Below are 12,503 nucleotides of genomic sequence, written 5' to 3'. Positions count from 1 at the left end.
GCATTGTTTATGTAGTTATGTAACTTTATTAAAATACACCTCTACCTCAAGATAACGCTGTCCTCAGAGCCAAAAAATCTTACCGTGTTATAGGTGAAACTGTGTTACATTGAACTTGCTTTGATCCACTGGAGCGCGCAGCCTCACCCCTCCAGAGTGCTGCTTTACCGCATTATATCCGAATTTGTGTTATATTGGGTTGTGTTATATCGGGGTAGAGGTGTATTGTCCCATGTCCCACAGGGGTGCCACTTCAGATTTTGGGATGAGGAGGTAACTTCCAACCAGGGGTTGAATCACTTGGATTTTTTTGAAAGAGAAAATGTCTATTTTTGGAGCATTTCTTTTGATTAGTTCCTGTATTTTTAACAGTACATATAGATTTATTACAACAAAATTAACAACATACGGCAAATAGGCAACTTTTAAAGCTAAGCTAAGCACCTTTGCATGCAAACCAGTACCAAATAAAACCTAATTTTCAAGTCTCTAAAGCAAAGTTCAAAACACCCAAGAGAAATACAGTGAAATATTACTGATCCCCAGGCCTTGATATATAAATCTTTTAGCCTTTACACAGGTGGCAGTGCAGTCATACAGTATGATACATTGCTATTATGAAGCAAACTTGGACAAATTGCCAAGGAGTACAAAAGAATAGCACAGCCATGTAAGGGCGAAATCAGAAAGACTAAGGCATAAAATGAGTTAAATGTATCAGGGAACATAAAAGATAATAAGAAGGTCTTTAAATACATTAAGAACAAGAGACAGACAAAGGAAGTATAGGTCCTCTTCTTAGCAGGGAAGGAGAGCTAATAACTGGAGACATGAAGAAGGCTGTGGTGTTTAATGCCTATTTTGTTTCAGGTTCACAAGAAAGGTTGATGGTAATTAGATACTCAACTCAATTAATAGTAATAACAAGGGAGAAGGAATGCAAGCCAAAATAGAGAGAGAACAGTTTTAAAGAATATTTAGATGTATGCACTTCAGCAGGACCTGATGAAATTCATTCTAGGGTACTTAAAGGACTAACTGAAGCAATCTTGCAACTATTAGCCGTTATTTTTGAGAACTCATTGGAGTTGTGTAAGATCTCAAAGGACTGGAAAAGGGCAGACACAGTACCTATAGTTAAAAAGGGGAACAAAGAAAACCCAGGGAACAGTAGTCCGGCCAGCTTAACTTCAATACCTGGAAAAATAGTAGAACAGATTATTAAACAATCAGTTTGTAAGCACCTAGAGGAAATAGAGTTATGAGGAATATCCAGTATGGATTTGCAAAAACAAATCATGTCAAACCAATCTAATTTCCTTCTTTGACAGGATCACTGACCTACTGGATTTGCAGGGAAGGAACCAGTAGATGTAAGATATCAAAAGCCATACTAAAAAATCAAGATGATTCTTAGGGTACCAAGTACTGTGAATCACATCATTACCCCCTGCCTCCGTCATGAGGGAGTCTTGCCTATGCCTTGTTGGTGTCAACTCCTTTACACCGCCAGCCTTTCTCAGGCTCTTGCTCGGACTCTCTCCTCTAGGCGAGGCCAGCCCTCTTTTCATCTTGCAGGCTAACAATAGATGCACCCCTCTCCCTAAGTCCTTTTGAAGTGTTCACTGAGATATCCAGCCCCTTTAATTTGCAACATACAGAAATTCCAGATCCTCTGTCGCTGGAGGAGCAGTGTGCCCCAGTTTACTAGTTTTACCTTAAACCACCGCTCCTGTAAACCAGTGGTTCTCAACCAGGGGTACGCAGAGGTCTTCCAGGGGGGTACATCAACTCATCTAGATATTTGCTTTGTTTTACAACAGAGTACATAAAATGAAATAGTGCAAACTAAAATTTCATACAGGCAATGGCTTGTTTATGCTGCTTTATATACTGTACACTGAAATGCATGTACAGTATAAAATAAATCAATCGGAATATAAATAATTATGTGGTAAAAATGAGAGAGTAAGCAATTTTTCAGTAATAGTGTGCTGCAACACATCTGTATTTTTATGACACTTTTTGTAAGCAAGTAGTTTTTAAGTGAGATGTAACTTGGGGATATGCAAGACAAATCAGACTCCTGAAAGGGGTGCAGTAGTTTGGAAAGGTTGAGAACCACTGCTGTAAATCACACAGCACTGGTAAGCCCTTATAATAAAACAAAAATAGATTTATTTAAGAAAGACTAAAGATTTAACTAGAAATGAGAGTGGTGGCAACAAATGGTTACAATACAAAATAAAATCATAAAATGCAAAACGCTGTCTACCCTTAATAGTTACTTTCCCTATCTAGTAAAGTACATCTCCTTCCCCTGCCCCATGGTCTGGCAGTTGCAGAACTGGCTGGCTTCACAAGAACCAGGATCTAGGTTTTCATGAGATCACAGTGTTCCTCTAGGTGTCTCCTGAGTGAAAGGATCCACAGGACCTCACTCCTCTGTTACACTGAAAATCATTTGGTTCTATACACTGGCAGAGTGAACCCCGTCTTGTTGTAATGGTGTTGTTTTTTTGTTTTTTTTACCTTTAAGTTCAGTTGTTTGCAGTTGCTACTCATGGCTTTCCACTGAAAGTCTTAGTATTGCACAAAACTATACAACTGAGCCTTGCATTGTGTCACGTCCCTTGGTGACTACTTTCTACTCCAAGTCCATAAAGCGTACTTTCAGTATAAATAGATTATTCCTTAAATATTACCCATGCATACAGCTTAAAACATTTATAAATCTTGAAAAGTTACGAGCTTTCTGTAGATATTTTACATGTTACTCCTTATAGCTAAATATCCTGTAAGATGTGTTTGGTGTAGTGAATTCTGATGTGTGTCATGGGGCAGCTCTCTTGACCTAAATGGTGCCCCTGATTCTCCAACTAGGCCCACACACCTGTATCTTTCTAACTCATAATGGCAACTCTGAGTCCAGTTTGCCCTGGAGCCTCAATCGTTACCATCTCCCTATCAACTCTTTCCAAAGAAAAGCCTTGACAAATATGTAAAAAGAGACTAAATATGTAGGTCTAATAGCATGTACTGAAAATCACCACATCCAGTCACTGAAACAAATTCCATAGCAGCCAGGGCACCCTTTGCATTTCCCACCTCAGATTATCTCAACTGCTGTGGTATCTCGTGGGAAGAGGTCGTTTCTTGGGTACCTGGGAACCAAACCATTTGAGGCTTGGGTACACAAATCTTGCACATAAAAACAGAGTCCATAAAGATTTACCTTGAATGTTTTGGTGCTTTTTGAAGGGTACCTGTCCCCTTGTGGATTTCAGCAAACAATCCTCCCTTAGGTCAGTTTCTTTTGGCATGGTGAAAAATATTTCATCCAACTCATTCTTTCCATTTCATAGCTGAATATAGATTTAAACATTTGAAATCTATGGAAATGCATGTATATGCACTTTCTCAATATACTTCTCCAACAAAGTACAAATCTTTTTTGATGGCCAGATATCAATTGTCACTCTCCAATCAATATATTCATCATATTAAATTAAAACAATTGACATCTTTTACAGCAAAAGCTGTTTGATTTTATATGCTCTGGTAGTATATTAAGTCTCCGATGTTCAGGTTTTAATGCTACGCTGTCTCCCAGAGCCAACTAGCGAAAGAGGTATTGACCTCAGTGAGCTTGTATCCACTAACAAAAAACTGCTAAGCTTAGTTACAATGGGTGTTTTTGTTGTCTCTTCCCTATCTATATCCCTATGGTAATATGTTTTTATATATATATATCTCCACATATCCTGGTAAATGATCTCTCTTGGGTGAATGAAGGACCTCTTTCCCAGAGCAGTTTATATTAGAAAGGTTGGGACATTACTGGCAGGAAGGTAGCTTTATCAGTGGTTTTGCTTGCTTCTTTTATTCAAGCAGAACAAATAATATCTAATGCACAGAGAGAATATGTGGCAGGGGAAAATATTTAGTAGCTATCTCTTTATAGTCAGTAATGGGAATAGGAAGGAAATGCAGGTAGAATAAAAGTAGTGTTTAATATTATTTTTTTAAAAATGTGCTTGTGTAGTAGAAACTTAAATTTAAGTGTTACTAAATCACTGATTTATTCTCAAGTTCAGGTAAATCTTGATTTTGTTTTTGTAATTTTTTAAATCAATGTAAAAGTGCTGTAATCTTAAATTTGAGATTAGCGTAGCTTCTGTCTTTTTCATCTACATTATCGTCTTCGCCTTGTTAGTTGGGGAAGTTGGCTCTTCGTCTTGACAGGAACTCTTGAAGACCAAGTGTTTCTTCCAAGCTGACATCGACGTTCTTCATGTCCTCCGTCAGCACCTTGAAGCACGTTTTTCTGGGTCTCTCTCATGGTCTCTGTCCTGTGACTACTAGATCTTGTACTCTGACCACCACCTCCTACATATCATTGTCTCATATGACCCAGCCGTCTCAGCTGATGCTCCCTCAGCTTTTTCATGATGAGGGCTACCTACAGCATGGCTCTTACTGTTTTGCGTCTTAAAATAAAATTTATTTAAATGAGAGCTAAAGCACCAAAATAAAATTACTAAATTCCATTGATTACTGATTCATTGTTGCCAAAGTTACGGAAATTTTTTCCTTAAGTCTTAACACTACATCTAGCATTACATCTTTACATCCAATGTAGACTTGGATTAAGACTTTAAAGTAATCAGAAAAAGCTCACTGCTTCATTGCATCCTTGGATAAATAATGCATCCCTTTTTGAGAGAGAGAATATCCATTCAGTGATGTATGATGGACTCTCTTCCTTCTGCTTTTAGAATTAAGACTGTAGCTTTTTAGAGGATGCATCTTACACCCCACCCCATCCCTCCCAAACCAGGAAAGTGTAAATTACAGATAAAGGGGAAAATATATAAAAATCAGATTCTGTTCTCTGATAAAAGAATAATGGTTGATGGAGGAGAATTCATGTTTGTTTTGAAATGTGCTCAGAGAAGATGGGTGTGTTCTTGGTTACTGGTTCAAAGACAAAACGGGAGGTGGATGAGTGACTTCAGGTCACTAATGGCTGTTGAGGGATCTCAGTCAAGTTCAGAGGTGACAGGTCTCTAAAGTTCATGCTGCCACTGTAGTTGCCATGGTAATGCTTGTTGGCAGGCACTTGGACATCAAGAAGGGAAATGGATATAGAAGGAGAACTATCCTCTCTCCAAAAAAGTGGTGATTTCAAGTCAGGATTCAGGGATATTGGTGCAATAATTAAGAGAAGCTTGAACCAAATCTGTTCTTGCTATACTGTAGTTTATTATTCCAGTCAGGCATCAAAATTTATTCTTAAAAGGATGTGCAAACATGTTGGTAGAAAGCTGCATAGGTCTTAAGCACTCAAATTTATCTTATTGTAGATCTGGAGTATCCAAAGCCAGTAGAATAATGGCAGATCAACAAGAAAAATAAGTTTTGGGGGTTGCTAATGCCCATTAAACCCACTTGAGCATAAACAGTCCATTGATTCAGACCAAAGCCTTTTTTCCAACCCCCCATGGATCAGTGAGAATTCCACCCATGCATTCCCAAATTCAAAGTGAATTTTACTCTAGCCTGCCAGACTTATGCAAAAATCAAACAAAAACCTAGTGGTTCAGATTGTGTCATCTTAAAATTTAGCTCGCATCAACTTGTTTCTCCACTTGTGTTTTTCCTTGTTAACATGATTTTAAGGCCATGCGGTCGGTCTGACTTTCTTTATATAATCTTGTGAGTCTTAAATGATGCAGGATGACAGGTCAGAGGTGTGGCTGGCTTTTCAGGCTGCCAGTGGAATATGAAGAATGGGATTGGACGTTAATTTTTATCTCAGTTTATTGATCTTATCTTTTCTAGTAGTAAGAACTCATATATATGGCATTTAACATTTTATATATTGGGTGATTCTGATAATAAAAACTATTTTGATAACACACATCAACTGCATCATATTTAAAGCAGTCTTCTCACTGTATCTCTTGGAGGCACATAATCAAAGTCTATCATGCAGTAGATGGAGTTGTCTGACCAGATAATGGGTCCCAAACAAGAGTGTGTTTGAAGCACACGCCTTGGAGCATAAGGGAGCTATTGTCTCATTCTAGAACAAGTGAGAAAATCTGTTCCATAGTAATAAGGAGACTGGGAAAGCAATCTGGGACACTGCCAAAGTGCTTTTCATGTGCTGTGTATTTCAGCCAACACTGAAATACCTGTAGCCACTGGTAGAACTGGTTTGTTTTCAGAGGATGGAGAAGTTACATCCTCTTACCGTTGTGAAAAGGCCCAGGAGATTGTTAATAACCATAAGCAGTCTAATATTGTTTCTTATCCACAGACTAAACCTCCAGCAATAGAGTGCCCCCCAGTTCCTTGGGTTTGTTTGTCACATGGTTTTGTAGCAATTTCAGATTCAGATAAGGTTCTCTTGCCATTCCTATTGTAGACTTAGCTATACTTATTTGAGAGAACTCTTAGATGGAAGTTTCTCTGTGGGGATATATTGCCTACAAGCAAAAAATATCTCTTCAATAAGAATCCATTATTTTCTGGCTCCAAAATCATTTGGAGAAAATTGAACCCGCTATCCAGAAATAGCAAAGATGAAGTTGCCTGCTAGCATCACCTCACTGTTATGGGATGAATGAAATTAAATATTTGGTTATCAAACTAAAAACATCTTGGTAAGAATCTGTTCTCATATGGCCTGCATTAAGCTAATATTTTGATTTATCAAGATTATAGATTTTTTTTAAAGCTGTTTTTAGATGTAACAATAATTATAGGCCCTAAGGCTATAACTTTTGGACACTGTTCTATTGACAATTCTACCAAAAAAAAACCTTTAAAATATGAATATGAACTTTCTATGAAATAAGAAAAAATATTTCTCATAAAATATTGAAGTTAGTTGTTGAGGATAGAGGCATGAGTCTAATTGATAGTGATAGCTGCCTTATTTAGCTGCCTTATTCTGCCCAATGACAAGGTTATCTTCCTTCTTGGTTCAAAACTAAAGATCTTAACACTTTGTACTACCCTATGTCTGAACACAGATCAAGTTTTTAGAATTTCATGGTACATTTAAAAAGTTTGTCTATTAATCTTGTCGTATCACTCTTCCTGCCCTTATGGGATTTCTTTAAAGACTGGTAAACTTTTACGACACAGAAGTGGGGATTATTAAGAAACAGAATGCAAGTATTCATTGTGGTTTTATTTTTAAGATCTGTTTTTCTCCCCCATGCCTTACTTTCTGTGTTCATTATATTCTACCCTGGGTAAGAAATAAGATACATTAGGTCAGAATGTAGATTGTGATAAGCACAATACTGAAATCACTGTTAGAAGACATCCAGAAAATGTTTTGAACTAGTAAATACTTAACACTTAGCACTTTAAACATATAAAGCACTTTACAAATCTTATAACTAATCCTTGCATTGCTCCTGTTCGACAGGTGTGCAAGTATTATCTATCTTCAACATATGTGGTTAAATGACTTGTCCAAGGCCACACATGCTCAATGGCAGTTCTAAGACTAGATCCCAGCTCTCCTGATTTGATCTTGTGCCATAGACACAAGACACTCCACTTCTTGTCTGGTGAGCACTGGATTGGCTGGAAAATTCAACTATGTACAGCAAGGGATGTTGCTGTTAGTCACAGAAATGAAAGCTGAACAAGAAGTAATGCTAATGTAACAGAAAATGAAGAAGTGTGTGGGCTAGTGTGAGGAGACCCACTGATTATTCTCAATCTTTTGAAATGAGTTTTTGTAGTTGCTACTGAACTGCAGAGAGCATATGAAGCAAATATTGAAGATGTTCCTTGCAGTGATGGCCTGCTATTGTAACTTATCTCCAGACGTGTTCTACTGTGCTGAAGATAAAATTGTTTGTTTGAAATATTTGCTAATAACCTTTCAATTGAAGTCTTCTCTTGTATTAGCTCATTTCTGGATCCGTAACCTTGTGGATCCAGACTACCATCTGTTTGCTCTAAATGCAAAACCTTATGTGACTTCATACTTTCTTGTAATAACTGACTGTCATATCTGACTGGCACAAATTCTAGGCAGTCAGTGAATTGTGCCTTAACATTGCTGAGGTCATGGTTAAAATTTTGTGTGTGTTTTGAAATTGGGAGCTTATTTTCAGTATCTGTAGGAGATGGAGTTGTAGCATTATAATTAAGGCTACGAGTATGTCACGGAGCTAACAGAAGTCACGAAATCCGTGACTTCTAGAGATCTCAGTGACATTGGGGTGCTGCAGCAGCCCAGCCCCCACCCGCAGCAGGGGGGCCAGAGCTCCCTGACACTGCATGCAGTGGGGCAGGGTGCAGGACCCTCCTCCCTCTCCATTTTGTCAGGGATATTTTTACTAAAAGTCAGGGACAGGTCACAGCTTCAATGAATTTTTGTTCATTGCCCGTGACCTGTCCATGACTTTTACTAAAATGTCCATGACAAAATCATAGTCTTAATTATAACTTTTCCATTAACTTGTGTGTAAAAGGAGGTATGGTGGCTCACACTTGAGTGCTTTCTTGTGTAGGGGATTCCAGCCTTGATCAACAGAAATGGTAAAATGGCGAGAAATATAACCAGTAATCACTAGAAGTGAGATATGGACACAGGGTTTCCTCTTTTCCAACTCATGTAACTTGCTCTAAGATACAGGCTATTTGATTGATAGCTTTCTGTCTCCCCTCCCTCCCATCATATTGATGTATTTATAAGCAGTAACTTAACTGCAGGAACCACCCCCCAAAAAGAATGGAGACACGCTTCAAAGCGATATTGTCCTAATCAGCATATAAAGAAGCAAAAATCAGGTCCCAGATGTCAAAATGGATGCCAAAAAGGTGACTTCCCTTTCAAATATTTTTAAGTAGTCATGTCTGACATCTTATTATTCCATGTATAATTAACCCCATCTATACCATACCATACCAAATCAACATGAAAAATTCAACTATGTGAATTTTAATTTATTTGCCATTCTTGCAACATTTCTTAAAAATAAGTATAAAATTCTTTTGGATTGACTGCAACCTTAACTTTGGCATTGCTACTGTTCCCCTTTATCTAGGGAAGTGGAAGAGAGCTGTTTGTCCATTGAAGATAGACTGGTGAGCTGGACTGGTTCACCTACCATACTGTTTTATGATATAAATACCTAGATTATTAGAAACATAACATAGAATGTGGTGGTCAGCTTGAAGAATATCTGTTTGTTTCTATTGCAGGTTCCTTGCTCCTTGGAAGCATTATATAGAAATGTCCTTAGTACTAGTATTTTCCTCAGGACCACTGAATCCCAAAATATTTTGATTTGCATGTTAATCAATTAGGGCACACCACTTTTTTATTTAGTTTACTTTGTTGAGTTTTAAATAAGATTAAGTAGTAGGTAGAGTAGATTTTAGCATTGATCATTTTTCCATTTTCATTTGCAGCTGACCGAAATGCATTCATTCTTAATAAGCTATTCTGACATCAACATTTATATTTGCTCAGGGTTTTCTGTGTCATTAACATTTTTCATTCCCTGATTGTTAGCTTTGCTTATTTTCCAACAGTAGAAACTACATTTTCAATCCTAGTGCAAGTTCATTCCAAATGTTTTTGCTATGAAATATCCAATAAAATTGGTGCAAACAAAGGTGGTAAATATAGATGCAAAATGGGAGGAGGGAAAAAGAAAGAGCTATCATGGGGGTTTTTCTCCCTCTGAATGAGAGAGCAAAGTGAGAACTTCTGCTTCTCCCAAGGCCAACCAGCTGTTCATCATTCATGATGGCTCATGTAGTGCCTTGTTTGTAAATAAACATGCAAACTAGATTTCCTGAACCATTTCTTTTAGATTTATTAACCTCTTTTCCTTTATCAGTTGCTTTAGTTAAGAAATGGAAAGTGTTCCTTTAACTTATACTTTTGTCATGGTGGCCATGTTAACTCACTTGATAAAAAACCGTGGTGTGCTACAATGCAAAAGTTCTTTAAATATTTTTCTTAAAAGGTGACCACTAGCTAAGATGCAAATGCTTAGAGGCAAGCTTTCAAATCAGTACATGGACATGACTCTTATTGATGAGAGCTGCATGATTAAATGGCATTGTCCTCCTATGAAACTTCTCTTTTAGTTCCTTGTCGCCCTGGATGCATTTTCTTCTGATCACACCTGAGTTTGACTTCCTTTTTATTCTGGAGGCAACCAGAGCTATCATTCAGACATGCTTGAAATGTTAATAGGGATGTTAGTGGTACTGGGGGAAACAAGCATGGAAAGGGCTGTCAAAGCAGCTTTAGCTGCCTTCATATAAACATATATTAAAATCCACTTTGGAAGATCACAGGAAATGAGTATATCTCCAGGGCTACAAAATTCCGAGGCAAAAGAGGTTTGAGCAACAGATAGGAAAAGAAATACTTCCTCTAAGAACTCTCCTCCATCTTCCATAGAGCACTCTCAGCAATCTATTTCAAACTTTTTAAAATGTATGTTCTTCTCAGAGAGACGTCATTCACTGTAAAAGTGATCTGCCTGACTTAAACTGGTTCTCAAAAAGGAATGCATCACTTGAAAGTCAGATGTTAACAGACCAGACTACTGTATCTGTTTCAGAAAAAGAGCAATCACGTAAGATGAATGCCATGGTAAAGTCAAAATCAGAGGTTCTCAAGCTTTCTGTATTGATGACCCCTTTTGAACACCAAGCCTCTGGGTGCGACACCCCCCTTAAAAATTAAAAACACATTTTTGATATTTAACACTATGTTAAATACTAAATTTAAACCCTATTGCTTAAAATGAATTTACCTTTTCTCACTGCTTTTAAAATTAAGACCAAAACAGGTGGCAGGGCCGGGAACCCTCATGTACAGGGGTCGGGGCTCACAGCATCCTGCCTGGGACTTAACTATCTTGAGTAGTTTTGTATCATCTGCAAATTTTGCCACCTCACTGTTGATACCTGACTGAAATAATAAACTATGGTATCCAGCTTATGATTTCATGAGCCTGTGAAATGCAGATGGTTAATTAGTATTTCCTACATGTTCTTAACTGCAGCCCTGAAAACACACCTTATGGGGTAAAACCCATTAGTCTGTATCCTTTTGATTGAGAATACTGAATGTGGTAGACGCCAACAAGTTTCTTCAGTGATCTTATGGAAATGTAGGATTTTTTCCTTCTCTTTCAGGATGTTTTACATGAAGTAAACCCCTATTTAAACAAGATTTAGCAATAGAATGTTTTTAAAAATAGTATGCACAGTATATCTACTCTTCAATTGCACAAAAGGTAATCTAAATGGGTACCATCTGTCAGACCTAGACATTAGTGTCAAAGTATGACCAATCTACTAGAATTCTTTGAGGGCATCAATAAGCATGCAGACAAAGGAGATCCAGTGGATATAGTGTATTCAAATTTTCAGAAAGCCTTTGACAAGGTCCCTCACCAAAGGCTCTTAAGCAAAATAAGCAGTCATGGGATAAGAGGGAAGGTTCTCTCATGGATTGGTTTCTGGTTAAAAGATAGGAAACAAAAGGTAGGAAGAAATGGTCCGTTCTTAGAATGGAGAGGTAAATAGTGATGTCCCTCAGGGATCTATACTGGGCCCAGTCCTATTTAACATTCATAAATGATCTGGAAAAAGGGGTTAACAGTGAGGTGGCAAAATTTGCAGATGATACAAAGCTACTCAAGATAGTTAAGTCCCAGGCAAGCCTTCATGCTTGTGCAAATAAGATTTACTTCGCATGTTTAAAGCATCTGTGATTGCTCTCTCTAAATCTGTAATAGCCTTTCATATTACTTGAACAAATTCATTTTCTACCCCCTCAGCTCAACAGCTGTGTTTGTGCTCTGTTCTGAGTGGTATAATGCTAGTTCAGAAATCTGTCCTTCACAATAAAGGATTGATCCTCCCACAGACAGTGCATAGTGTTTGTCATTATTTTCATATGTATTGAAATGCTTTCAGAAATACTCGCATGACCATGTGAGATTTTTTGCTGTTGTAATGCAAGACTGGAGAATTCTGGCTTCTGTAAAGACTGTCCATCTCATTCCAAAGCTCACTGTTTCCTAGTATTGAAAACTTCATTATGACAATTACATCTGCTACTCAGTTGTCAGACGGCCACCGGTGTGGTGCTCTGCTCTTGTTCGATGATAAGTCGGCTGTGTGCGTATGTTCTATCTGTGTGCTGCCTCAGCTCTGTGCAGATAGCTGACACAGCAGACCCCTGAGAGAACCGCCAATGACCACAGATTTTAATAAGGTATGAGGGCACCCAGCCAGGTTTATTGTCGAATGAAGCACAGTAATAGTTCCCCGCAGATTGTACAGGACATACTACGAATGTGCCCCCTGACCAATGGACCGGTTCAGTCAGTGGCGGGGCACTCCACTGCCCCCTAGGCCAGACAAAGAGACTGCCTCAGGGATGTGTTCTTATACATAGGTACAAGTTACACATCGCTCCTGACGTATTGAGG

The 12,503-nt window shown here is 38.1% G+C and overlaps 1 protein-coding gene across 3 annotated transcripts in view; it reads left to right on the top strand.

Annotated features, from left to right (window-relative positions):
* Positions 1-12,503, top strand: part of RNF130 (ring finger protein 130) — an 80,308-nt gene that overhangs the window by 19,657 nt on the left and 48,148 nt on the right. The gene's annotated exons all lie outside the window — the stretch shown is intronic.

This window comes from Chelonoidis abingdonii, chromosome 7 (genome assembly GCF_003597395.2).
Source record: "Chelonoidis abingdonii isolate Lonesome George chromosome 7, CheloAbing_2.0, whole genome shotgun sequence".
NCBI classification, from domain to species: domain Eukaryota; kingdom Metazoa; phylum Chordata; order Testudines; family Testudinidae; genus Chelonoidis; species Chelonoidis abingdonii.
The sequence above is the reverse complement of the archived record's forward strand: the minus strand, read 5'-3'. Positions and strand labels throughout refer to the sequence as shown.